Source organism: Colletes latitarsis, chromosome 3 (genome assembly GCF_051014445.1).
Source record: "Colletes latitarsis isolate SP2378_abdomen chromosome 3, iyColLati1, whole genome shotgun sequence".
Taxonomy (NCBI): Eukaryota; Metazoa; Arthropoda; class Insecta; order Hymenoptera; family Colletidae; genus Colletes; species Colletes latitarsis.
Window position 1 is genome coordinate 15,949,357 of NC_135136.1, and position 27,451 is coordinate 15,976,807.

Below are 27,451 nucleotides of genomic sequence, written 5' to 3' on the forward strand. Positions count from 1 at the left end.
TTCTTCGCATACTTGTTGGCCAGATCCTCGGTTTTTTCCGTGTTTGATCACGTAGTAATGTGGTAACACACTGAAGCAGTCAATAAAACCTGGTTTCGATCAATATTTTAGAGGATAACACCGGTTAGGTCTGGGTTAGGTCTGGGTTATGCCCGCATCTGGCTCATGATTTTGCCTTCTTCGCATACTTGTTGGCCAGATCCTGGGTTTTTTTCGTGTTTCAATCACGTAGTAATGTGGTAACACATTGAGGCAGTCTATTAAACCTGGATTCGGACAGTATTTTAGATGATAACACCGTTTAGGTCTGGGTTAGGTCTGGGTTATGCCCGCATCTGGCTCATGATTTTGCCTTCTTCGCATACTTGTTGGCCAGATCCTGGGTTTTTTTCGTGATTGAATCACGTAGTAATGTGGTAATACCCTGAGGCAGTCAATTAAACCTTGTTTCGATCAATATTTTAGAGGATAACACCGGTTAGGTCTGGGTTAGGTCTGGGATATGCGCCCATCTGGCTTATGCTTTCGCCTTTTTCGCAAACTTGTTGGCTCGATCCTGGGTTTTTTCCGTGTTTGAATCACGTAGTAATGTTGTACCACACTGAGGCAGTCAATTAAACCTGGATTCGGACAGTATTTTAGAGGATAACACCGGTTAGGTCTGGGTTAGGTCTGGGTTATGCCCGCATCTGGCTCATGATTTTGCCTTCTTCGCATACTTGTTGGCCAGATCCTGGGTTTTTTTCGTGTTTCAATCACGTAGTAATGTGGTAACACACTGAGGCAGTCTATTAAGCCTGGATTCGATCAATATTTTAGAGGATAACACAGGTTAGGTCTGGGTTAGGTCTGGGTTATGCCCGCATCTGGCTCATGATTTTGCCTTCTTGGCATACTTGTTGGCCAGATCCTGGGTTTTTTTCGTGTTTGAATCACGTAGTAATGTGGTAATACACTGAAGCAGTCAATAAAACCTGGTTTCGATCAATATTTTAGACGATAACACCGGTTAGGTCTGGGTTAGGTCTGGGTTATGCCCGCATCTGGCTCATGATTTTGCCTTCTTCGCATACTTGTTGGCCAGATCCTGGGTTTTTTTCGTGTTTGAATCACGTAGTAATGTGGTAACACACTGAAGCTGTCAATTAAACCTGGTTTCGATCAATATTTTAGAGGATAACACCGGTTAGGTCTGGGTTAGGTCTGGGTTATGCCCGCATCTGGCTCATGATTTTGCCTTCTTCGCATACTTGTTGGCCAGATCCTCGGTTTTTTCCGTGTTTGATCACGTAGTAATGTGGTAACACACTGAAGCAGTCAATAAAACCTGGTTTCGATCAATATTTTAGAGGATAACACCGGTTACGTCTGGGTTAGTTCTGGGTTATGCCCGCATCTGGCTCATGATTTTGCCTTCTTCGCATACTTGTTGGCCAGATCCTGGGTTTTTTTCGTGTTTGAATCACGTAGTAATGTGGTAATACACTGAAGCAGTCAATTAAACCTGGTTTCGATCAATATTTTAGAGGATAACACCGGTTAGGTCTGGGTTAGGTCTGGGATATGCGAACATCTGGCTTATGCTTTCGCCTTTTTCGCAAACTTGTTGGCCAGATCCTGGGTATTTTCCGTGTTTGAATCACGTAGTAATGTGGTAACACACTGAAGCAGTCAATTAAACCTGGTTTCGATCAATATTTCAGAGGATAACACCGGTTAGGTCTGGGTTAGGTCTGGGTTATGCCCGCATCTGGCTCATGATTTTGCCTTCCTCGCGTACTTGTTGGCCAGATCCTGGGGTTTTTTCGTGTTTGAATCACGTAGTAATGTGGTAACACACTGAAGCAGTCAATTAAACCTGGTTTCGATCAATATTTTATAGGATAACACCGGCTAGGTCTGGGATAGGTCCGGGATATGCCCGCATCTGGCTCATGATTTTGCCTTCTTCGCATACTTGTTGGCCAGATCCTGGGTTTTTTCCGTGTTTGAATCACGTAGTAATGTGGTAACACACTGAAGCTGTCAATTAAACCTGATTTCGATCAATATTTTAGAGGATAACACCGGTTAGGTCTGGGTTAGGTCTGGGTTATGCCCGCACCCGGCTCATGATTTTGCCTTCTTCGCATACTTGTTGGCCAGATCTTGGGTTTTTTTCGTGTTTGAATCACGTAGGAATGTGGTAACACACTGAAGCAGTCAATTAAACCTGGTTCCAAACAATATTTTAGAGGATAACACCGGTTAGGTCTGGGTTAGGTCCGGGATGTGCCCGCATCTGGCTCATGATTTTGCCTTCTGCGCATACTTGTTGGCCAGATCCTGGGTTTTTTACTGTTTCAATCACGTAGTAATGTGGTAGTACACTGAAGCAGTCAATTAAACCTGGTTTCGATCAATATTTTAGAGGATAACACCGGTTAGGTCTTGGTTAGGTCTGCGTTATGCCCGCATCTGGCTCATGATTTTGCCCTCTTCGCATGCTTGTTGGCCAGATCCTGGGTTTTTTTCGTGTTTGAATCACGTAGGAATGTGGTAACACACTGAAGCAGTCAATTAAATCTGGTTCCAAACAATATTTTAGAGGATAACACCGGTTAGGTCCGGGTTAGGTCCGGGATATGCCCGCATCTGGCTCATGATTTTGCCTTCTTCGCATACTTGTTGGCCAGATCCTCGGTTTTTTCCGTGTTTGATCACGTAGTAATGTGGTAACACACTGAAGCAGTCAATAAAACCTGGTTTCGATCAATATTTTAGAGGATAACACCGGTTACGTCTGGGTTAGTTCTGGGTTATGCCCGCATCTGGCTCATGATTTTGCCTTCTTCGCATACTTGTTGGCCAGATCCTGGGTTTTTTTCGTGTTTGAATCACGTAGTAATGTGGTAATACACTGAAGCAGTCAATTAAACCTGGTTTCGATCAATATTTTAGAGGATAACACCGGTTAGGTCTGGGTTAGGTCTGGGTTATGCCCGCATCTGGCTCATGATTTTGCCTTCTTCGCATACTTGTTGGCTAGATCCTGGGTTTTTTTCGTGATTGAATCACGTAGTAATGTGGTAATACACTGAGGCAGTCAGTTAAACCTTGTTTCGATCAATATTTTAGAGGATAACACCGGTTAGGTCTGGGTTAGGTCTGGGATATGCGCCCATCTGGCTTATGCTTTCGCCTTTTTCGCAAACTTGTTGGCTAGATCCTGGGTTTTTTCCGTGTTTGCATCACGTAGTAATGTTGTACCACACTGAGGCAGTCAATTAAACCTGGATTCGGACAGTATTTTAGAGGATAAAACCGGTTAGGTCTGGGTTAGGTCTGGGTTATGCCCGCATCTGGCTCATGATTTTGCCTTCTTCGCATACTTGTTGGCCAGATCCTGGGTTTTTTTCGTGTTTCAATCACGTAGTAATGTGGTAACACACTGAGGCAGTCTATTAAGCCTGGATTCGATCAATATTTTAGAGGATAACACCGGTTAGGTCTGGGTTAGGTCTGGGTTATGCCCGCATCTGGCTCATGATTTTGCCTTCTTCGCATACTTGTTTGCCAGATCCTGGGTTTTTTTCGTGTTTGAATCACGTAGTAATGTGGTAATACACTGAAGCAGTCAATAAAACCTGGTCTCGATCAATATTTTAGACGATAACACCGGTTAGGTCTGGGTTAGGTCTGGGTTATGTCCGCATCTGGCTCATGATTTTGCCTTCTTCGCATACTTGTTGGCCAGATCCTGGGTTTTTTTCGTGTTTGAATCACGTAGTAATGTGGTAATACACTGAAGCAGTCAATAAAACCTGGTTTCGATCAATATTTTAAAGGATAACACCGGTTAGGTCTGGGTTAGGTCTGGGTTATGCCCGCATCTGGCTCATGATTTTGCCTTCTTCGCATACTTGTTGGCCAGATCCTCGGTTTTTTCCGTGTTTGATCACGTAGTAATGTGGTAACACACTGAAGCAGTCAATAAAACCTGGTTTCGATCAATATTTTAGAGGATAACACCGGTTACGTCTGGGTTAGTTCTGGGTTATGCCCGCATCTGGCTCATGATTTTGCCTTCTTCGCATACTTGTTGGCCAGATCCTGGGTTTTTTTCGTGTTTGAATCACGTAGTAATGTGGTAATACACTGAAGCAGTCAATTAAACCTGGTTTCGATCAATATTTCAGAGGATAACACCGGTTAGGTCTGGGTTAGGTCTGGGTTATGCCCGCATCTGGCTCATGATTTTGCCTTCCTCGCGTACTTGTTGGCCAGATCCTGGGGTTTTTTCGTGTTTGAATCACGTAGTAATGTGGTAACACACTGAAGCAGTCAATTAAACCTGGTTTCGATCAATATTTTATAGGATAACACCGGTTAGGTCTGGGATAGGTCCGGGATATGCCCGCATCTGGCTCATGATTTTGCCTTCTTCGCATACTTGTTGGCCAGATCCTGGGTTTTTTTCGTGTTTGAATCACGTAGTAATGTGGTAACACACTGAAGCTGTCAATTAAACCTGGTTTCGATCAATATTTTAGAGGATAACACCGGTTAGGTCTGGGTTAGGTCTGGGTTATGCCCGCACCTGGCTCATGATTTTGCCTTCTTCGCATACTTGTTGGCCAGATCCTCGGTTTTTTCCGTGTTTGATCACGTAGGAATGTGGTAACACACTGAAGCAGTCAATTAAACCTGGTTCCAAACAATATTTTAGAGGATAACACCGGTTAGGTCCGGGTTAGGTCCGGGATATGCCCGCATCTGGCTCATGATTTTGCCTTCTTCGCATACTTGTTGGCCAGATCCTGGGTTTTTTTCGTGTTTGAATCACGTAGTAATGTGGTAACACACTGAAGCTGTCAATTAAACCTGGTTTCGATCAATATTTTAGAGGATAACACCGGTTAGGTCTGGGTTAGGTCTGGGAAATGCGCGCATCTGGCTTAAACTTTCACCTTTTTCGCAAACTTGTTGGCCTGATCCTGGGTATTTTCCGTGTTTGAGCACGTAGTAATGTGGTAACACACTGAAGCAGTCAATAAAACCTGGTTTCGATCAATATTTTAGAGGATGACACCGGTTAGGTCTGGGTTAGGTATGGGATTTGCGCGCATCTGGCTTATACTGTCGCCTTTTTCGCAAACTTGTTGGCCAGATCCTGGGTATTTTCCGTGTTTGAATCACGTAGTAATGTGGTAACACACTGAAGCAGTCAATTAAACCTGGTTTCGATCAATATTTCAGAGGATAACACCGGTTAGGTCTGGGTTAGGTCTGGGTTATGCCCGCATCTGGCTCATGATTTTGCCTTCTTCGCATACTTGTTGGCCAGATCCTGGGTTTTTTCCGTGATTGAATCACGTAGTAATGTGGTAACACACTGAAGCAGTCAATTAAACCTGGTTTCGATCAATATTTCAGAGGATAACACCGGTTAGGTCTGGGTTAGGTCTGGGAAATGCGCGCATCTGGCTTATACTTTCGCCTTCTTCGCATACTTGTTGGCCAGATCCAGGGTTTTTTTCGTGTTTGAATCACGTAGTAATGTGGTAACACACTTAAGCTGTCAATTAAACCTGGTTTCGATCAATATTTTAGAGGATAACACCGGTTAGGTCTGGGTTAGGTCTGTGTTATGCCCGCATCTGGCTCATGATTTTGCCTTCTTCGCATACTTGTTGGCCAGATCCTGGGTTTTTTTCGTGTTTGAATCACGTAGTAATGTGGTAACACACTGAAGCTGTCAATTAAACCTGGTTTCGATCAATGTTTTAGAGGATAACACCGGTTAGGTCTGGGTTTCGTCTGGGTTATGCCCGCATCTGGCTCATGATTTTGCCTTCTTCGCATACTTGTTGGCCAGATCCTGGGTTTTTTTCGTGTTTGAATCACGTAGTAATGTGGTAACACACTGAAGCTGTCAATTAAACCTGGTTTCGATCAATATTTTAGAGGATAACACCGGTTAGGTCTGGGTTAGGTCTGGGTTATGCCCGCATCTGGCTCATGATTTTGCCATCTTCGCATACTTGTTGGCCAGATCCTGGGGTTTTTTCGTGTTTGAATCACGTAGTAATGTGGTAACACACTGAAGCAGTCAATTAAACCTGGTTTCGATCAATATTTTAAAGGATAACCCCGGTTAGGTCTGGGATAGGTCCGGGATATGCCCGCATCTGGCTCATGATTTTGCCTTCTTCGCATACTTGTTGGCCAGATCCTGGGTATTTTTCGTGTTTGAATCACGTAGTAATGTGGTAACACACTTAAGCTGTCAATTAAACCTGGTTTCGATCAATATTTTAGAGGATAACACCGGTTAGGTCTTGGTTTCGTCTGGGTTATGCCCGCATCTGGCTCATGATTTTGCCTTCTTCGCATACTTGTTGGCCAGATCCTGGGTTTTTTTCGTGTTTGAATCACGTAGGAATGTGGTAACACACTGAAGCTGTCAATTAAACCTGGTTTCGATCAATATTTTAGAGGATAACACCGGTTAGGTCTGGGATAGGTCTGGGTTATGCCCGCATCTGGCTCATGATTTTGCCTTCTTCGCATACTTGTTGGCCAGATCCTCGGTTTTTTCCGTGTTTGATCACGTAGTAATGTGGTAACACACTGAAGCAGTCAATAAAACCTGGTTTCGATCAATATTTTAGAGGATAACACCGGTTACGTCTGGGATAGGTCCGGGATATGCCCGCATCTGGCTCATGATTTTGCCTTCTTCGCATACTTCTTGGCCAGATCCTGGGTTTTTTTCATGTTTGAATCACGTAGTAATGTGGTAACACACTGAAGCTGTCAATTAAACCTGGTTTCGATCAATATTTTAGAGGATAACACCGGTTAGGTCTGGGTTAGGTCTGGGTTATGCCCGCACCTAGCTCATGATTTTGCCTTCTTCGCATACTTGTTGGCCAGATCCTCGGTTTTTTCCGTGTTTGATCACGTAGGAATGTGGTAACACACTGAAGCAGTCAATTAAACCTGGTTCCAAACAATATTTTAGAGGATAACACCGGTTAGGTCTGGGATAGGTCTGGGTTATGCCCGCATCTGGCTCATGATTTTGCCTTCTTCGCATACTTGTTGGCCAGATCCTGGGTTTTTTTCGTGTTTGAATCACGTAGTAATGTGGTAACACACTGAAGCTGTCAATTAAACCTGGTTTCGATCAATATTTTAGAGGATAACACCGGTTAGGTCTGGGTTAGGTCTGGGTTATGCTCGCATCTGGCTCATGATTTTGCCTTCTTCGCATACTTGTTGGCCTGATCCTGGGTATTTTCCGTGTTTGATCACGTAGTAATGTGGTAACACACTGAAGCTGTCAATAAAACCTGGTTTCGATCAATATTTTAGAGGATGACACCGGTTAGGTCTGGGTTAGGTCTGGGATTTGCGCGCATCTGGCTTATACTGTCGCCTTTTTCGCAAACTTGTTGGCCAGATCCTGGGTATTTTCCGTGTTTGAATCACGTAGTAATGTGGTAACACACTGAAGCAGTCAATTAAACCTGGTTTCGATCAATATTTCAGAGGATAACACCGGTTAGGTCTGGGTTATGCCCGCATCTGGCTCATGATTTTGCCTTCTTCGCATACTTGTTGGCCAGATCCTGGGTTTTTTCCGTGATTGAATCACGTAGTAATGTGGTAACACACTGAAGCAGTCAATTAAACCTGGTTTCGATCAATATTTCAGAGGATAACACTGGTTAGGTCTGGGTTAGGTCTGGGAAATGCGCGCATCTGGCTTATACTTTCGCCTTCTTCGCATACTTGTTGGCCAGATCCCGGGTTTTTTTCGTGTTTGAATCACGTATTAATGTGGTAACACACTTAAGCTGTCAATTAAACCTGGTTTCGATCAATATTTCAGAGGATAACACTGGTTAGGTCTGGGTTAGGTCTGTGTTATGCCCGCATCTGGCTCATGATTTTGCCTTCTTCGCATACTTGTTGGCCAGATCCTGGGTTTTTTTCGTGTTTGAATCACGTAGTAATGTGGTAACACACTTAAGCTGTCAATTAAACCTGGTTTCGATCAATATTTTAGAGGATAACACCGGTTAGGTCTGGGTTAGGTCTGTGTTATGCCCGCATCTGGCTCATGATTTTGCCTTCTTCGCATACTTGTTGGCCAGATCCTGGGTTTTTTTCGTGTTTGAATCACGTAGTAATGTGGTAACACACTGAAGCTGTCAATTAAACCTGGTTTCGATCAATGTTTTAGAGGATAACACCGGTTAGGTCTGGGTTTCGTCTGGGTTATGCCCGCATCTGGCTCATGATTTTGCCTTCTTCGCATACTTGTTGGCCAGATCCTGGGTTTTTTTCGTGTTTGAATCACGTAGTAATGTGGTAACACACTGAAGCTGTCAATTAAACCTGGTTTCGATCAATATTTTAGAGGATAACACCGGTTAGGTCTGGGTTAGGTCTGGGTTATGCCCGCATCTGGCTCATGATTTTGCCATCTTCGCATACTTGTTGGCCAGATCCTGGGGTTTTTTCGTGTTTGAATCACGTAGTAATGTGGTAACACACTGAAGCAGTCAATTAAACCTGGTTTCGATCAATATTTTAAAGGATAACCCCGGTTAGGTCTGGGATAGGTCCGGGATATGCCCGCATCTGGCTCATGATTTTGCCTTCTTCGCATACTTGTTGGCCAGATCCTGGGTATTTTTCGTGTTTGAATCACGTAGTAATGTGGTAACACACTTAAGCTGTCAATTAAACCTGGTTTCGATCAATATTTTAGAGGATAACACAGGTTAGGTCTTGGTTTCGTCTGGGTTATGCCCGCATCTGGCTCATGATTTTGCCTTCTTCGCATACTTGTTGGCCAGATCCTGGGTTTTTTTCGTGTTTGAATCACGTAGGAATGTGGTAACACACTGAAGCTGTCAATTAAACCTGGTTTCGATCAATATTTTAGAGGATAACACCGGTTAGGTCTGGGATAGGTCTGGGTTATGCCCGCATCTGGCTCATGATTTTGCCTTCTTCGCATACTTGTTGGCCAGATCCTCGGTTTTTTCCGTGTTTGATCACGTAGTAATGTGGTAACACACTGAAGCAGTCAATAAAACCTGGTTTCGATCAATATTTTAGAGGATAACACCGGTTACGTCTGGGATAGGTCCGGGATATGCCCGCATCTGGCTCATGATTTTGCCTTCTTCGCATACTTCTTGGCCAGATCCTGGGTTTTTTTCATGTTTGAATCACGTAGTAATGTGGTAACACACTGAAGCTGTCAATTAAACCTGGTTTCGATCAATATTTTAGAGGATAACACCGGTTAGGTCTGGGTTAGGTCTGGGTTATGCCCGCACCTAGCTCATGATTTTGCCTTCTTCGCATACTTGTTGGCCAGATCCTCGGTTTTTTCCGTGTTTGATCACGTAGGAATGTGGTAACACACTGAAGCAGTCAATTAAACCTGGTTCCAAACAATATTTTAGAGGATAACACCGGTTAGGTCTGGGATAGGTCTGGGTTATGCCCGCATCTGGCTCATGATTTTGCCTTCTTCGCATACTTGTTGGCCAGATCCTGGGTTTTTTTCGTGTTTGAATCACGTAGTAATGTGGTAACACACTGAAGCTGTCAATTAAACCTGGTTTCGATCAATATTTTAGAGGATAACACCGGCTAGGTCTGGGTTAGGTCTGGGTTATGCTCGCATCTGGCTCATGATTTTGCCTTCTTCGCATACTTGTTGGCCTGATCCTGGGTATTTTCCGTGTTTGATCACGTAGTAATGTGGTAACACACTGAAGCTGTCAATAAAACCTGGTTTCGATCAATATTTTAGAGGACGACACCGGTTAGGTCTGGGTTAGGTCTGGGATTTGCGCGCATCTGGCTTATACTGTCGCCTTTTTCGCAAACTTGTTGGCCAGATCCTGGGTATTTTCCGTGTTTGAATCACGTAGTAATGTGGTAACACACTGAAGCAGTCAATTAAACCTGGTTTCGATCAATATTTCAGAGGATAACACCGGTTAGGTCTGGGTTATGCCCGCATCTGGCTCATGATTTTGCCTTCTTCGCATACTTGTTGGCCAGATCCTGGGTTTTTTCCGTGATTGAATCACGTAGTAATGTGGTAACACACTGAAGCAGTCAATTAAACCTGGTTTCGATCAATATTTCAGAGGATAACACTGGTTAGGTCTGGGTTAGGTCTGGGAAATGCGCGCATCTGGCTTATACTTTCGCCTTCTTCGCATACTTGTTGGCCAGATCCTGGGTTTTTTTCGTGTTTGAATCACGTATTAATGTGGTAACACACTTAAGCTGTCAATTAAACCTGGTTTCGATCAATATTTCAGAGGATAACACTGGTTAGGTCTGGGTTAGGTCTGTGTTATGCCCGCATCTGGCTCATGATTTTGCCTTCTTCGCATACTTGTTGGCCAGATCCTGGGTTTTTTTCGTGTTTGAATCACGTAGTAATGTGGTAACACACTGAAGCTGTCAATTAAACCTGGTTTCGATCAATGTTTTAGAGGATAACACCGGTTAGGTCTTGGTTTCGTCTGGGTTATGCCCGCATCTGGCTCATGATTTTGCCTTCTTCGCATACTTGTTGGCCAGATCCTGGGTTTTTTTCGTGTTTGAATCACGTAGTAATGTGGTAACACACTGAAGCTGTTAATTAAACCTGGTTTCGATCAATATTTTAGAGGATAACACCGGTTAGGTCTGGGTTAGGTCTGGGTTATGCCCGCATCTGGCTCATGATTTTGCCTTCTTCGCATACTTGTTGGCCAGATCCTGGGGTTTTTTCGTGTTTGAATCACGTAGTAATGTGGTAACACACTGAAGCAGTCAATTAAACCTGGTTTCGATCAATATTTTAGAGGATAACACCGGTTAGGTCTGGGATAGGTCCGGGATATGCCCGCATCTGGCTCATGATTTTGCCTTCTTCGCATACTTGTTGGCCAGATCCTGGGTATTTTTCGTGTTTGAATCACGTAGTAATGTGGTAACACACTGAAGCTGTCAATTAAACCTGGTTTCGATCAATATTTTAGAGGATAACACCGGTTAGGTCATGGTTTCGTCTGGGTTATGCCCGCATCTGGCTCATGATTTTGCCTTCTTCGCATACTTGTTGGCCAGATCCTGGGTTTTTTTCGTGTTTGAATCACGTAGGAATGTGGTAACACACTGAAGCTGTCAATTAAACCTGGTTTCGATCAATATTTTAGAGGATAACACCGGTTAGGTCTGGGTTAGGTCTGGGTTATGCCCGCATCTGGCTCATGATTTTGCCTTCTTCGCATACTTGTTGGCCAGATCCTGGGTTTTTTTCGTGTTTGAATCACGTAGTAATGTGGTAACACACTGAAGCTGTCAATTAAACCTGGTTTCGATCAATATTTTAGAGGATAACACCGGTTAGGTCTGGGTTAGGTCTGGGTTATGGCCGCATCTGACTCATGATTTTGCCTTCTTCGCATACTTGTTGGCCAGATCCTGGGTTTTTCCCGTGTTTGATCACGTAGTAATGTGGTAACACACTGAAGCAGTCAATAAAACCTGGTTTCGATCAATATTTTAGAGGATAACGCCGGTTAGGTCTGGGTTAGGTCTGGGATTTGCGCGCATCTGGCTTATACTTTCGCCTTATTCGCAATACTTGTTGGCCAGATCCTGGGTTTTTTCCGTGTTTGATCACGTAGGAATGTGGTAACACACTGAAGCAGTCAATTAAACCTGGTTTCGATCAATATTTTAGAGGATAACACCGGTTAGGTCTGGGATAGGTCCGGGATATGCCCGCATCTGGCTCATGATTTTGCCTTATTCGCATACTTGTTGGCCAGATCCAGGGTTTTTTTCGTGTTTGAATCACGTAGTAATGTGGTAACACACTGAAGCTGTCAATTAAACCTGGTTTCGATCAATATTTAAGAGGATGACACCGGTTAGGTCTGGGTTAGGTCTGGGAAATGCGCGCATCTGGCTTATACTTTCGCCTTATTCGCAATACTTGTTGGCCAGATCCTGGGTTTTTTCCGTGTTTGATCACGTAGTAATGTGGTAACACACTGAAGCAGTCAATAAAACCTGGTTTCGATCAATATTTTAGAGGATAACACCGGTAAGGTCTGGGTTAGGTCTGGGATTTGAGCGCATCTGGCTTATACTTTCGCCTTTTTCGCATACTTGTTGGCCAGATCCTGGGTTTTTTTCGAGTTTGAATCACGTAGTAATGTGGTAACACACTGAAGCTATCAATTAAACCTGGTTTCGATCAATATTTTAGAGGATAACACCGGTTAGGTCTGGGATAGGTCCGGGTTATGCCCGCTTCTGGCTCATGATTTTGTCTTCTTCGCATACTTGTTGGCCAGATCCTGGGTTTTTTTCGTGTTTGAATCACGTAGTAATGTGGTAACACACTGAAGCTGTCAATTAAACCTGGTTTCGATCAATATTTAAGAGGATAACACCGGTTAGGTCTGGGTTAGGTCTGGGTTATGCCCGCATCTGGCTCATGATTTTGCCTTCTTCGCATACTTGTTGGCCAGATCCTGGGTTTTTTTCGTGTTTGAATCACGTAGTAATGTGGTAACACACTGAAGCTGTCAATTAAACCTGGTTTCGATCAATATTTTAGAGGATAACACCGGTTAGGTCTGGGTTAGGTCTGGGTTATGCCCGCATCTGGCTCATGATTTTGCCTTCTTCGCATACTTGTTGGCCAGATCCTGGGTTTTTTTCGTGTTTGAATCACGTAGTAATGTGGTAACACACTGAAGCTATCAATTAAACCTGGTTTCGATCAATATTTTAGAGGATAACACCGGTTAGGTCTGGGTTAGGTCTGGGAAGTGCGCGCATCTGGCTTATACTTTCGCCTTATTCGCAATACTTGTTGGCCAGATCCTGGGTTTTTTCCGTGTTTGATCACGTAGTAATGTGGTAACACACTGAAGCAGTCAATAAAACCTGGTTTCGATCAATATTTTAGAGGATAACACCGGTTAGGTCTGGGTTAGGTCTGGGATTTGAGCGCATCTGGCTTATACTTTCGCCGTTTTCGCATACTTGTTGGCCAGATCCTGGGTTTTTTTCGAGTTTGAATCACGTAGTAATGTGGTAACACACTGAAGCTGTCAATTAAACCTGGTTTCGATCAATATTTTAGAGGATAACACCGGTTAGGTCTGGGTTAGGTCTGGGTTATGCCCGCATCTGGCTCATGATATTGCCTTCTTCGCATACTTATTGGCCAGATCCTGGGTGTTTTTCGTGTTTGAATCACGTAGTAATGTGGTAATACACTGAAGCAGACAATTAAACCTGGTTTCGATCAATATTTTAGAGGATAACACAGGTTAGGTCTGGGTTAGGGCTGGGTTATGCCCGCATCTGGCTCATGATTTTGTCTTCTTCGCAAACATGTTGGCCAGATCCTGGGTTTTTTTCGTGTTTGAATCACGTAGTAATGTGGTAATACACTGAAGCAGTCAATAAAACCTGGTTTCGATCAATATTTTAGAGGATAACACCGGTTAGGTCTGGGTTAGGTCTGGGTTATGCCCGCATCTGGCTCATGATTTTGCCTTCTTCGCATACTCGTTGGCCAGATCCTGGGTGTTTTTCGTGTTTGAATCACGTAGTAATGTGGTAATACACTGAAGCAGTCAATTAAACCTGGTTTCGATCAATATTTTAGAGGATAACACCGGTTAGGTCTGGGTTAGGTCTGGGTTATGCCCGCATCTGGCTCATGATTTTGTATTTTTCGCATACATGTTGGCCAGATCCTGGGTGTTTTTCGTGTTTGAATCACGTAGTAATGTGGTAATACACTGAAGCAGTCAATTAAACCTGGTTTCGATCAATATTTTAGAGGATAACACCGGTTAGGTCTGGGTTAGGTCTGGGATATGCGCGCATCTGGCTTATGCTTTCGCCTTTTTCGCAAACTTGTTGGCCAGATCCTGGGTATTTTCCGTGTTTGTATCACGTAGTAATGTGGTAACACACTGAAGCAGTCAATTAAACCTGGTTTCGATCAATATTTCAGAGGATAACACCGGTTAGGTCTGGGTTAGGTCTGGGTTATGCCCGCATCTGGCTCATGATTTTGCCTTCCTGGCGTACTTGTTGGCCAGATCCTGGGGTTTTTTCGTGTTTGAATCACGTAGTAATGTGTTAACACACTGAAGCAGTCAATTAAACCTGGTTTCGATCAATATTTTATAGGAGAACACCGGTTAGGTCTGGGATAGGTCCGGGATATGCCCGCATCTGGCTCATGATTTTGCCTTCTTCGCATACTTGTTGGCCAGATCCTGGGTTTTTTTCGTGTTTGAATCACGTAGTAATGTGGTAACACACTGAAGCTGTCAATTAAACCTGGTTTCGATCAATATTTTAGAGGATAACACCGGTTAGGTCTGGGTTAGGTCTGGGTTATGCCCGCACCCGGCTCATGATTTTGCCTTCTTCGCATACTTGTTGGCCAGATCGTGGGTTTTTTTCGTGTTTGAATCACGTAGGAATGTGGTAACACACTGAAGCAGTCAATTAAACCTGGTTCCAAACAATATTTTAGAGGATAACACCGGTTAGGTCTGGGTTAGGTCCGGGATGTGCCCGCATCTGGCTCATGATTTTGCCTTCTGCGCATACTTGTTGGCCAGATCCTGGGTTTTTTACAGTTTCAATCACGTAGTAATGTGGTAATACACTGAAGCAGTCAATTAAACCTGGTTTCGATCAATATTTTAGAGGATAACACCGGTTAGGTCTGGGTTAGGTCTGGGTTATGCCCGCATCTGGCTCATGATTTTGCCCTCTTCGCATACTTGTTGGCCAGATCCTGGGTTTTTTTCGTGTTTGAATCACGTAGGAATGTGGTAACACACTGAAGCAGTCAATTAAACCTGGTTCCAAACAATATTTTAGAGGATAACACCGGTTAGGTCCGGGTTAGGTCCGGGATATGCCCGCATCTGGCTCATGATTTTGCCTTCTTCGCATACTTGTTGGCCAGATCCTGGGTTTTTTTCGTGTTTGAATCACGTAGTAATGTGGTAACACACTGATGCTGTCAATTAAACCTGGTTCCCAACAATATTTTAGAGGATAACACCGGTTAGGTCTGGGTTAGGTCCGGGATGTGCCTGCATCTGGCTCATGATTTTGCCTTCTGCGCATACTTGTTGGCCAGATCCTGGGTTTTTTACTGTTTGAATCACGTAGGAATGTGGTAACACACTGAAGCAGTCAATTAAACCTGGTTTCGATCAATATTTTAGAGGATAACACCGGTTAGGTCTGGGTTAGGTCCGGGATATGCCCGCATCTGGCTCTTGATTTTGCCATGTTCGCATAATTGTTGGCCAGATCCTGGGTTTTTTTCGTGTTTGAATCACGTAGTAATGTGGTAACACACTGAAGCTGTCAATTAAACCTAGTTTCGATCAATATTTTAGAGGATAACACCGGTTATGTCTGGGTTACGTCTGGGTTATGCCCGCATCTGGCTCATGATTTTGCCTTCTTCGCATACTTCTTGGCCAGATCCTGGGTTTTTTTCGTGTTTGATTCACGTAGTAATGTGGTAATACACTGAAGCAGTCAATTAAACCTGGTTTCGATCAATATTTTAGAGGATAACACAGGTTAGGTCTGGGTTAGGGCTGGGTTATGCCCGCATCTGGCTCATGATTTTGTCTTCTTCGCATACATGTTGGCCAGATCCTGGGTTTTTTTCGTGTTTGAATCACGTAGTAATGTGGTAATACACTGAAGCAGTCAATAAAACCTGGTTTCGATCAATATTTTAGAGGATAACACCGGTTAGGTCTGGGTTAGGTCTGGGTTATGCCCGCATCTGGCTCATGATTTTGCCTTCTTCGCATACTCGTTGGCCAGATCCTGGGTTTTTTTCGTGTTTGAATCACGTAGCCATGTGGTAATACACTGAAGCAGTCAATAAAACCTGGTTTCGATCAATATTTTAGAGGATAACACCGGTTAGGTCTGGGTTAGGTCTGGGTTATGCCCGCATCTGGCTCATGATTTTGCCTTCTTCGCATACTTGTTGGCTAGATCCTGGGTTTTTTTCGTGTTTGAATCACGTAGTAATGTGGTAATACACTGAAGCAGTCAATTTTACCTGGTTTCGATCAATATTTTAGAGGATAAACCGGTTAGGTCTGGGTTAGGTCTGGGTTATGCCCGCATCTGGCTCATGATTTTGCCTTCTTCGCATACTTGTTGGCCAGATCCTGGGTTTTTTCGTGTTTCAATCACGTAGTAATGTGGTAACACATTGAGGCAGTCTATTAAACCTGGATTCGGACAGTATTTTAGATGATAACACCGGTTAGGTCTGGGTTAGGTCTGGGTTATGCCCGCATCTGGCTCATGATTTTGCCTTCTTCGCATACTTGTTGGCCAGATCCTGGGTTTTTGTCGTGATTGAATCACGTAGTAATGTGGTAATACACTGAGGCAGTCAATTAAGCCTTGTTTCGATCAATATTTTAGAGGATAACACCGGTTAGGACTGGGTTAGGTGTGGGATATGCGCCCATCTGGCTTATGCTTTCGCCTTTTTCGCAAACCTGTTGGCTAGATCCGGGGTTATTTCCGTGTTTGAATCACGTAGTAATGTTGTACCACACTGAGGCAGTCAACTAAACCTGGATTCGGACAGTATTTTAGAGGATAACACCGGTTAGGTCTGGGTTAGGTCTGGGTTATGCCCGCATCTGGCTCATGATTTTGCCTTCTTCGCATACTTGTTGGCCAGATCCTGGGTTATTTTCGTGTTTCAATCACGTAGTAATGTGGTAACACACTGAGGCAGTCTATTAAGCCTGGATTCGATCAATATTTTAGAGGATAACACCGGTTAGGTCTGGGTTAGGTCTGGGTTATGCCCGCATCTGGCTCATGATTTTGCCTTCTTCGCATACTTGTTGGCCAGATCCTGGGCTTTTTCGTGTTTGAATCACGTAGTAATGTGGTAATACACTGGAGCAGTCAATAAAACCTGGTTTCGATCAATATTTTAGAGGATAACACCGGTTAGGTCTGGGTTAGGTCTGGGTTATGCCCGCATCTGGCTCATGATTTTGCCTTCTTCGCATACTTGTTGGCCAGATCCTGGGTTTTTTTCGTGTTTGAATCACGTAGTAATGTGGTAACACACTGAAGCTGTCAATTAAACCTGGTTTCGATCAATATTTTAGAGGATAACACCGGTTAGGTCTGGGTTAGGTCTGGGTTATGCCCGCATCTGGCTCATGATTTTGCCTTCTTCGCATACTTGTTGGCCAGATCCTCGGTTTTTTCCGTGTTTGATCACGTAGTAATGTGGTAACACACTGAAGCAGTCAATAAAACCTGGTTTCGATCAATATTTTAGAGGATAACACCGGTTACGTCTGGGTTAGTTCTGGGTTATGCCCGCATCTGGCTCATGATTTTGCCTTCTTCGCATACTTGTTGGCCAGATCCTGGGTTTTTTTCGTGTTTGAATCACGTAGTAATGTGGTAACACACTGAAGCTGTCAATTAAACCTGGTTTCGATCAATATTTTAGAGGATAACACCGGTTAGGTCTGGGTTAGGTCTAGGTTATGCCCGCACCCGGCTCATGATTTTGCCTCCTTCGCATACTTGTTGGCCAGATCTTGGGTTTTTTTCGTGTTTGAATCACGTAGGAATGTGGTAACACACTGAAGCAGTCAATTAAACCTGGTTCCAAACAATATTTTAGAGGATAACACCGGTTAGGTCTGGGTTAGGTCCGGGATGTGCCCGCATCTGGCTCATGATTTTGCCTTCTGCGCATACTTGTTGGCCAGATCCTGGGTTTTTTACTGTTTCAATCACGTAGTAATGTGGTAATACACTGAAGCAGTCAACTAAACCTGGTTTCGATCAATATTTTAGAGGACAACACCGGTTAGGTCTGGGTTAGGTCTGGGTTATGCCCGCATCTGGCTCATGATTTTGCCCTCTTCGCATACTTGTTGGCCAGATCCTGGGTTTTTTTCGTGTTTGAATCACGTAGGAATGTGGTAACACACTGAAGCAGTCAATTAAACCTGGTTCCAAACAATATTTTAGAGGATAACACCGGTTAGGTCCGGGTTAGGTCCGGGATATGCCCGCATCTGGCTCATGATTTTGCCTTCTTCGCATACTTGTTGGCCAGATCCTGGGTTTTTTTCGTGTTTGAATCACGTAGTAATGTGGTAACACACTGAAGCTGTCAATTAAACCTGGTTTCGATCAATATTTCAGAGGATAACACCGGTTAGGTCTGGGTTAGGTCTGGGAAATGCGCGCATCTGGCTTATACTTTCACCTTTTTCGCAAACTTGTTGGCCTGATCCTGGGTATTTTCCGTGTTTGATCACGTAGTAATGTGGTAACACACTGAAGCAGTCAATAAAACCTGGTTTCGATCAATATTTTAGAGGATAACACCGGTTAGGTCTGGGTTAGGTCTGGGAAATGCGCGCATCTGGCTTATACTTTCACCTTTTTCGCAAACTTGTTGGCCTGATCCTGGGTATTTTCCGTGTTTGATCACGTAGTAATGTGGTAACACACTGAAGCAGTCAATAAAACCTGGTTTCGATCAATATTTCAGAGGATAACACCGGTTAGGTCTGGGTTAGGTCTGGGATATGCCCGCATCTGGCTCATGATTTTGCCTTCTTCGCATACTTGTTGGCCAGATCCTGGGTTTTTTCCGTGATTGAATCACGTAGTAATGTGGTAACACACGGAAGCAGTCAATTAAACCTGGTTTCGATCAATATTTCAGAGGATAACACCGGTTAGGTCTGGGTTAGGTCTGGGAAATGCGCGCATCTGGCTTATACTTTCGCCTTCTTCGCATACTTGTTCGCCAGATCCTGGGTTTTTTTCGTGTTTGAATCACGTGGTAATGTGGTAACACACTTAAGCTGTCAATTAAACCTGGTTTCGATCAATATTTTAGAGGATAACACCGGTTAGGTCTGGGTTAGGTCTGTGTTATGCCCGCATCTGGCTCATGATTTTGCCTTCTTCGCATACTTGTTGGCCAGATCCTGGGTTTTTTTCGTGTTTGAATCACGTAGTAATGTGGTAACACACCGAAGCTGTCAATTAAACCTGGTTTCGATCAATATTTTAGAGGATAACACCGGTTAGGTCTTGGTTTCGTCTGGGTTATGCCCGCATCTGGCTCATGATTTTGCCTTCTTCGCATACCTGTTGGCCAGATCCTGGGTTTTTTTCGTGTTTGAATCACGTAGTAATGTGGTAACACACTGAAGCTGTCAATTAAACCTGGTTTCGATCAATATTTTAGAGGATAACACCGGTTAGGTCTGGGTTAGGTCTGGGATATGCGCGCATCTGGCTTATACTTTCGCCTTTTTCGCAAACTTGTTGGCCAGATCCTGGGTATTTTCCGTGTTTGAAACACGTAGTAATGTGGTAACACACTGAAGCAGTCAATTAAACCTGGTTTCGATCAATATTTTAGAGGATAACACCGGTTAGGTCTGGGTTAGGTCTGGGATATGCGCCCATCTGGCTTATACTTTCGCCTTTTTCGCAAACTTGTTGGCCAGATCCTGGGTATTTTCCGTGTTTGAAACACGTAGTAATGTGGTAATACACTGAAGCAGTCAATTAAACCTGGTTTCGATCAATATTTTACAGGTTAACACCGGTTAGGTCTGGGTTAGGTCTGGGTTATGCCCGCATCTGACTCATGATTTTGCCTTCTTCGCATACTTGTTGGCCAGATCCTGGGTTTTTTTCGTGTTTGAATCACGTAGTAATGTGGTAACACACTGATGCTGTCAATTAAACCTGGTTTCGATCAATATTTTAGAGGATAACACCGGTTAGGTCTGGGTTTCGTCTGGGTTATGCCCGCATCTGGCTCATGATTTTGCCTTCTTCGCATACTTGTTGGCCAGATCCTGGGTTTTTTTCGTGTTTCAATCACTTAGTAATGTGGTAACACACTGAAGCTGTCAATTAAACCTGGTTTCGATCAATATTTTAGAGGATAACACCGGTTAGGTCTGGGTTTCGTCTGGATTATGCCCGCATCTGGCTCATGATTTTGCCTTCTTCGCATACTTGTTGAGCAGATCCTGGGTTTTTTTCGTGTTTGAATCACGTAGTAATGTGGTAATACACTGAAGCAGTCAATTAAACCTGGTTTCGATCAATATTTTAGAGGATAACACCGGTTAGGTCTGGGTTAGGTCTGGGATATGCGCGCATCTGGCTTATACTTTCGCCTTTTTCGCAAACTTGTTGGCCAGATCCTGGGTATTTTCCGTGTTTGAAACACGTAGTAATGTGGTAACACACTGAAGCAGTCAATAAAACCTGGTTTCGATCAATATTTTAGAGGATAACACCGGTTAGGTCTTGGTTTCGTCTGGGTTATGCCCGCATCTGGATCATGATTTTGCCTTCTTCGCATACTTGTTGGCCAGATCCTGGGTTTTTTTCGTGTTTGAATCACGTAGTAATGTGGTAACACACTGAAGCTGTCAATTAAACCTGGTTTCGATCAATATTTTAGAGGATAACACCGGTTAGGTCTTGGTTTCGTCTGGGTTATGCCCGCATCTGGCTCATGATTTTGCCTTCTTCGCATACTTGTTGGCCAGATCCTGGGTTTTTTTCGTGTTTGAATCACGTAGTAATGTGGTAACACACTGAAGCTGTCAATTAAACCTGGTTTCGATCAATATTTCAGAGGATAACACCGGTTAGGTCTGGGTTAGGTCTGGGTTATGCCCGCATCTGGCTCATGATTTTGCCTTCTGCGCATACTTGTTGGCCAGATCCTGGGTTTTTTACTGTTTCAATCACGTAGTAATGTGGTAATACACTGAAGCAGTCAATAAAACCTGGTTTCGATCAATATTTTAGAGGATAACACCGGTTAGGTCTGGGTTAGGTCTAGGTTATGCCCGCACCCGGCTCATGATTTTGCCTCCTTCGCATACTTGTTGGCCAGATCTTGGGTTCTTTTCGTGTTTGAATCACGTAGTAATGTGGTAATACACTGGAGCAGTCAATAAAACCTGGTTTCGATCAATATTTTAGACGATAACACCGGTTAGGTCTGGGTTAGGTCTGGGTTATGCCCGCATCTGGCTCATGATTTTGCCTTCTTCGCATACTTGTTGGCCAGATCCTGGGTTTTTTTCGTGTTTGAATCACGTAGTAATGTGGTAATACACTGGAGCAGTCAATAAAACCTGGTTTCGATCAATATTTTAGACGATAACACCGGTTAGGTCTGGGTTAGGTCTGGGTTATGCCCGCATCTGGCTCATGATTTTGCCTTCTTCGCATACTTGTTGGCCAGATCCTGGGTATTTTTCGTGTTTGAATCACGTAGTAATGTGGTAACACACTGAAGCTGTCAATTAAACCTGGTTTCGATCAATATTTTAGAGGATAACACCGGTTAGGTCTGGGTTAGGTCTGGGTTATGCCCGCATCTGGCTCATGATTTTGCCTTCTTCGCATACTTGTTGGCCAGATCCTCGGTTTTTTCCGTGTTTGATCACGTAGTAATGTGGTAACACACTGAAGCAGTCAATAAAACCTGGTTTCGATCAATATTTTAGAGGATAACACCGGTTACGTCTGGGTTAGTTCTGGGTTATGCCCGCATCTGGCTCATGATTTTGCCTTCTTCGCATACTTGTTGGCCAGATCCTGGGTTTTTTTCGTGTTTGAATCACGTAGTAATGTGGTAACACACTGAAGCTGTCAATTAAACCTGGTTTCGATCAATATTTTAGAGGATAACACCGGTTAGGTCTGGGTTAGGTCTAGGTTATGCCCGCACCCGGCTCATGATTTTGCCTCCTTCGCATACTTGTTGGCCAGATCTTGGGTTTTTTTCGTGTTTGAATCACGTAGGAATGTGGTAACACACTGAAGCAGTCAATTAAACCTGGTTCCAAACAATATTTTAGAGGATAACACCGGTTAGGTCTGGGTTAGGTCTGGGTTATGCCCGCATCTGGCTCATGATTTTGCCTTCTGCGCATACTTGTTGGCCAGATCCTGGGTTTTTTACTGTTTCAATCACGTAGTAATGTGGTAATACACTGAAGCAGTCAATTAAACCTGGTTTCGATCAATATTTTAGAGGACAACACCGGTTAGGTCTGGGTTAGGTCTGGGTTATGCCCGCATCTGGCTCATGATTTTGCCCTCTTCGCATACTTGTTGGCCAGATCCTGGGTTTTTTTCGTGTTTGAATCACGTAGGAATGTGGTAACACACTGATGCTGTCAATTAAACCTGGTTTCGATCAATATTTTAGAGGATAACACCGGTTAGGTCTGGGTTTCGTCTGGGTTATGCCCGCATCTGGCTCATGATTTTGCCTTCTTCGCATACTTGTTGGCCAGATCCTGGGTTTTTTTCGTGTTTCAATCACTTAGTAATGTGGTAACACACTGAAGCTGTCAATTAAACCTGGTTTCGATCAATATTTTAGAGGATAACACCGGTTAGGTCTGGGTTTCGTCTGGGTTATGCCCGCATCTGGCTCATGATTTTGCCTTCTTCGCATACTTGTTGGCCAGATCCTGGGTTTTTTTCGTGTTTGAATCTCGTAGTAATGTGGTAATACACTGAAGCAGTCAATTAAACCTGCTTTCGATCAATATTTTAGAGGATAACACCGGTTAGGTCTGGGTTAGGTCTGGGATATGCGCGCATCTGGCTTATACTTTCGCCTTTTTCGCAAACTTGTTGGCCAGATCCTGGGTATTTTCCGTGTTTGAAACACGTAGTAATGTGGTAACACACTGAAGCAGTCAATAAAACCTGGTTTCGATCAATATTTTAGAGGATAACACCGGTTAGGTCTTGGTTTCGTCTGGGTTATGCCCGCATCTGGATCATGATTTTGCCTTCTTCGCATACTTGTTGGCCAGATCCTGGGTTTTTTTCGTGTTTGAATCACGTAGTAATGTGGTAACACACTGAAGCTGTCAATTAAACCTGGTTTCGATCAATATTTTAGAGGATAACACCGGTTAGGTCTTGGTTTCGTCTGGGTTATGCCCGCATCTGGCTCATGATTTTGCCTTCTTCGCATACTTGTTGGCCAGATCCTGGGTTTTTTTCGTGTTTGAATCACGTAGTAATGTGGTAACACACTGAAGCTGTCAATTAAACCTGGTTTCGATCAATATTTCAGAGGATAACACCGGTTAGGTCTGGGTTAGGTCTGGGTTATGCCCGCATCTGGCTCATGATTTTGCCTTCTTCGCATACTTGTTGGCCAGATCCTGGGTTTTTTTCGTGTTTGAATCACGTAGTAATGTGGTAATACACTGAAGCAGTCAATTAAACCTGGTTTCGATCAATATTTTAGAGGATAACACCGGTTAGGTCTGGGTTAGGTCTGGGATATGCGCGCATCTGGCTTATACTTTCGCCTTTTTCGCAAACTTGTTGGCCAGATCCTGGGTATTTTCCGTGTTTGAAACACGTAGTAATGTGGTAACACACTGAAGCAGTCAATAAAACCTGGTTTCGATCAATATTTTAGAGGATAACACCGGTTAGGTCTTGGTTTCGTCTGGGTTATGCCCGCATCTGGCTCATGATTTTGCCTTCTTCGCATACTTGTTGGCCAGATCCTGGGTTTTTTTCGTGTTTGAATCACGTAGTAATGTGGTAATACACTGGAGCAGTCAATAAAACCTGGTTTCGATCAATATTTTAGACGATAACACCGGTTAGGTCTGGGTTAGGTCTGGGTTATGCCCGCATCTGGCTCATGATTTTGCCTTCTTCGCATACTTGTTGGCCAGATCCTGGGTATTTTTCGTGTTTGAATCACGTAGTAATGTGGTAACACACTGAAGCTGTCAATTAAACCTGGTTTCGATCAATATTTTAGAGGATAACACCGGTTAGGTCTGGGTTAGGTCTAGGTTATGCCCGCACCCGGCTCATGATTTTGCCTCCTTCGCATACTTGTTGGCCAGATCTTGGGTTCTTTTCGTGTTTGAATCACGTAGTAATGTGGTAATACACTGGAGCAGTCAATAAAACCTGGTTTCGATCAATATTTTAGACGATAACACCGGTTAGGTCTGGGTTAGGTCTGGGTTATGCCCGCATCTGGCTCATGATTTTGCCTTCTTCGCATACTTGTTGGCCAGATCCTGGGTTTTTTTCGTGTTTGAATCACGTAGTAATGTGGTAATACACTGAAGCAGTCAATTAAACCTGGTTTCGATCAATATTTTAGAGGATAACACCGGTTAGGTCTGGGTTAGGTCTGGGATATGCGCGCATCTGGCTTATACTTTCGCCTTTTTCGCAAACTTGTTGGCCAGATCCTGGGTATTTTCCGTGTTTGAAACACGTAGTAATGTGGTAACACACTGAAGCAGTCAATAAAACCTGGTTTCGATCAATATTTTAGAGGATAACACCGGTTAGGTCTTGGTTTCGTCTGGGTTATGCCCGCATCTGGCTCATGATTTTGCCTTCTTCGCATACTTGTTGGCCAGATCCTGGGTTTTTTTCGTGTTTGAATCACGTAGTAATGTGGTAATACACTGGAGCAGTCAATAAAACCTGGTTTCGATCAATATTTTAGACGATAACACCGGTTAGGTCTGGGTTAGGTCTGGGTTATGCCCGCATCTGGCTCATGATTTTGCCTTCTTCGCATACTTGTTGGCCAGATCCTGGGTATTTTTCGTGTTTGAATCACGTAGTAATGTGGTAATACACTGAAGCAGTCAATTAAACCTGCTTTCGATCAATATTTTAGAGGATAACACCGGTTAGGTCTGGGTTAGGTCTGGGATATGCGCGCATCTGGCTTATACTTTCGCCTTTTTCGCAAACTTGTTGGCCAGATCCTGGGTATTTTCCGTGTTTGAAACACGTAGTAATGTGGTAACACACTGAAGCAGTCAATAAAACCTGGTTTCGATCAATATTTTAGAGGATAACACCGGTTAGGTCTTGGTTTCGTCTGGGTTATGCCCGCATCTGGATCATGATTTTGCCTTCTTCGCATACTTGTTGGCCAGATCCTGGGTTTTTTTCGTGTTTGAATCACGTAGTAATGTGGTAACACACTGAAGCTGTCAATTAAACCTGGTTTCGATCAATATTTTAGAGGATAACACCGGTTAGGTCTTGGTTTCGTCTGGGTTATGCCCGCATCTGGCTCATGATTTTGCCTTCTTCGCATACTTGTTGGCCAGATCCTGGGTTTTTTTCGTGTTTGAATCACGTAGTAATGTGGTAACACACTGAAGCTGTCAATTAAACCTGGTTTCGATCAATATTTCAGAGGATAACACCGGTTAGGTCTGGGTTAGGTCTGGGTTATGCCCGCATCTGGCTCATGATTTTGCCTTCTTCGCATACTTGTTGGCCAGATCCTGGGTTTTTTTCGTGTTTGAATCACGTAGTAATGTGGTAATACACTGAAGCAGTCAATTAAACCTGGTTTCGATCAATATTTTAGAGGATAACACCGGTTAGGTCTGGGTTAGGTCTGGGATATGCGCGCATCTGGCTTATACTTTCGCCTTTTTCGCAAACTTGTTGGCCAGATCCTGGGTATTTTCCGTGTTTGAAACACGTAGTAATGTGGTAACACACTGAAGCAGTCAATAAAACCTGGTTTCGATCAATATTTTAGAGGATAACACCGGTTAGGTCTTGGTTTCGTCTGGGTTATGCCCGCATCTGGCTCATGATTTTGCCTTCTTCGCATACTTGTTGGCCAGATCCTGGGTTTTTTTCGTGTTTGAATCACGTAGTAATGTGGTAATACACTGGAGCAGTCAATAAAACCTGGTTTCGATCAATATTTTAGACGATAACACCGGTTAGGTCTGGGTTAGGTCTGGGTTATGCCCGCATCTGGCTCATGATTTTGCCTTCTTCGCATACTTGTTGGCCAGATCCTGGGTATTTTTCGTGTTTGAATCACGTAGTAATGTGGTAACACACTGAAGCTGTCAATTAAACCTGGTTTCGATCAATATTTTAGAGGATAACACCGGTTAGGTCTGGGTTAGGTCTGGGTTATGCCCGCATCTGGCTCATGATTTTGCCTTCTTCGCATACTTGTTGGCCAGATCCTCGGTTTTTTCCGTGTTTGATCACGTAGTAATGTGGTAACACACTGAAGCAGTCAATAAAACCTGGTTTCGATCAATATTTTAGAGGATAACACCGGTTACGTCTGGGTTAGTTCTGGGTTATGCCCGCATCTGGCTCATGATTTTGCCTTCTTCGCATACTTGTTGGCCAGATCCTGGGGTTTTTTTCGTGTTTGAATCACGTAGTAATGTGGTAACACACTGAAGCTGTCAATTAAACCTGGTTTCGATCAATATTTTAGAGGATAACACCGGTTAGGTCTGGGTTAGGTCTAGGTTATGCCCGCACCCGGCTCATGATTTTGCCTCCTTCGCATACTTGTTGGCCAGATCTTGGGTTTTTTTCGTGTTTGAATCACGTAGGAATGTGGTAACACACTGAAGCAGTCAATTAAACCTGGTTCCAAACAATATTTTAGAGGATAACACCGGTTAGGTCTGGGTTAGGTCCGGGATGTGCCCGCATCTGGCTCATGATTTTGCCTTCTGCGCATACTTGTTGGCCAGATCCTGGGTTTTTTACTGTTTCAATCACGTAGTAATGTGGTAATACACTGAAGCAGTCAATTAAACCTGGTTTCGATCAATATTTTAGAGGATAACACCGGTTAGGTCTGGGTTTCGTCTGGGTTATGCCCGCATCTGGCTCATGATTTTGCCCTCTTCGCATACTTGTTGGCCAGATCCTGGGTTTTTTTCGTGTTTGAATCACGTAGTAATGTGGTAACACACTGAAGCTGTCAATTAAACCTGGTTTCGATCAATATTTTAGAGGATAACACCGGTTAGGTCTGGGTTAGGTCTGGGATATGCGCGCATCTGGCTTATACTTTCGCCTTTTTCGCAAACTTGTTGGCCAGATCCTGGGTATTTTCCGTGTTTGAAACACGTAGTAATGTGGTAACACACTGAAGCAGTCAATTAAACCTGGTTTCGATCAATATTTTAGAGGATAACACCGGTTAGGTCTGGGTTAGGTCTGGGATATGCGCCCATCTGGCTTATACTTTCGCCTTTTTCGCAAACTTGTTGGCCAGATCCTGGGTATTTTCCGTGTTTGAAACACGTAGTAATGTGGTAATACACTGAAGCAGTCAATTAAACCTGGTTTCGATCAATATTTTACAGGTTAACACCGGTTAGGTCTGGGTTAGGTCTGGGTTATGCCCGCATCTGACTCATGATTTTGCCTTCTTCGCATACTTGTTGGCCAGATCCTGGGTTTTTTTCGTGTTTGAATCACGTAGTAATGTGGT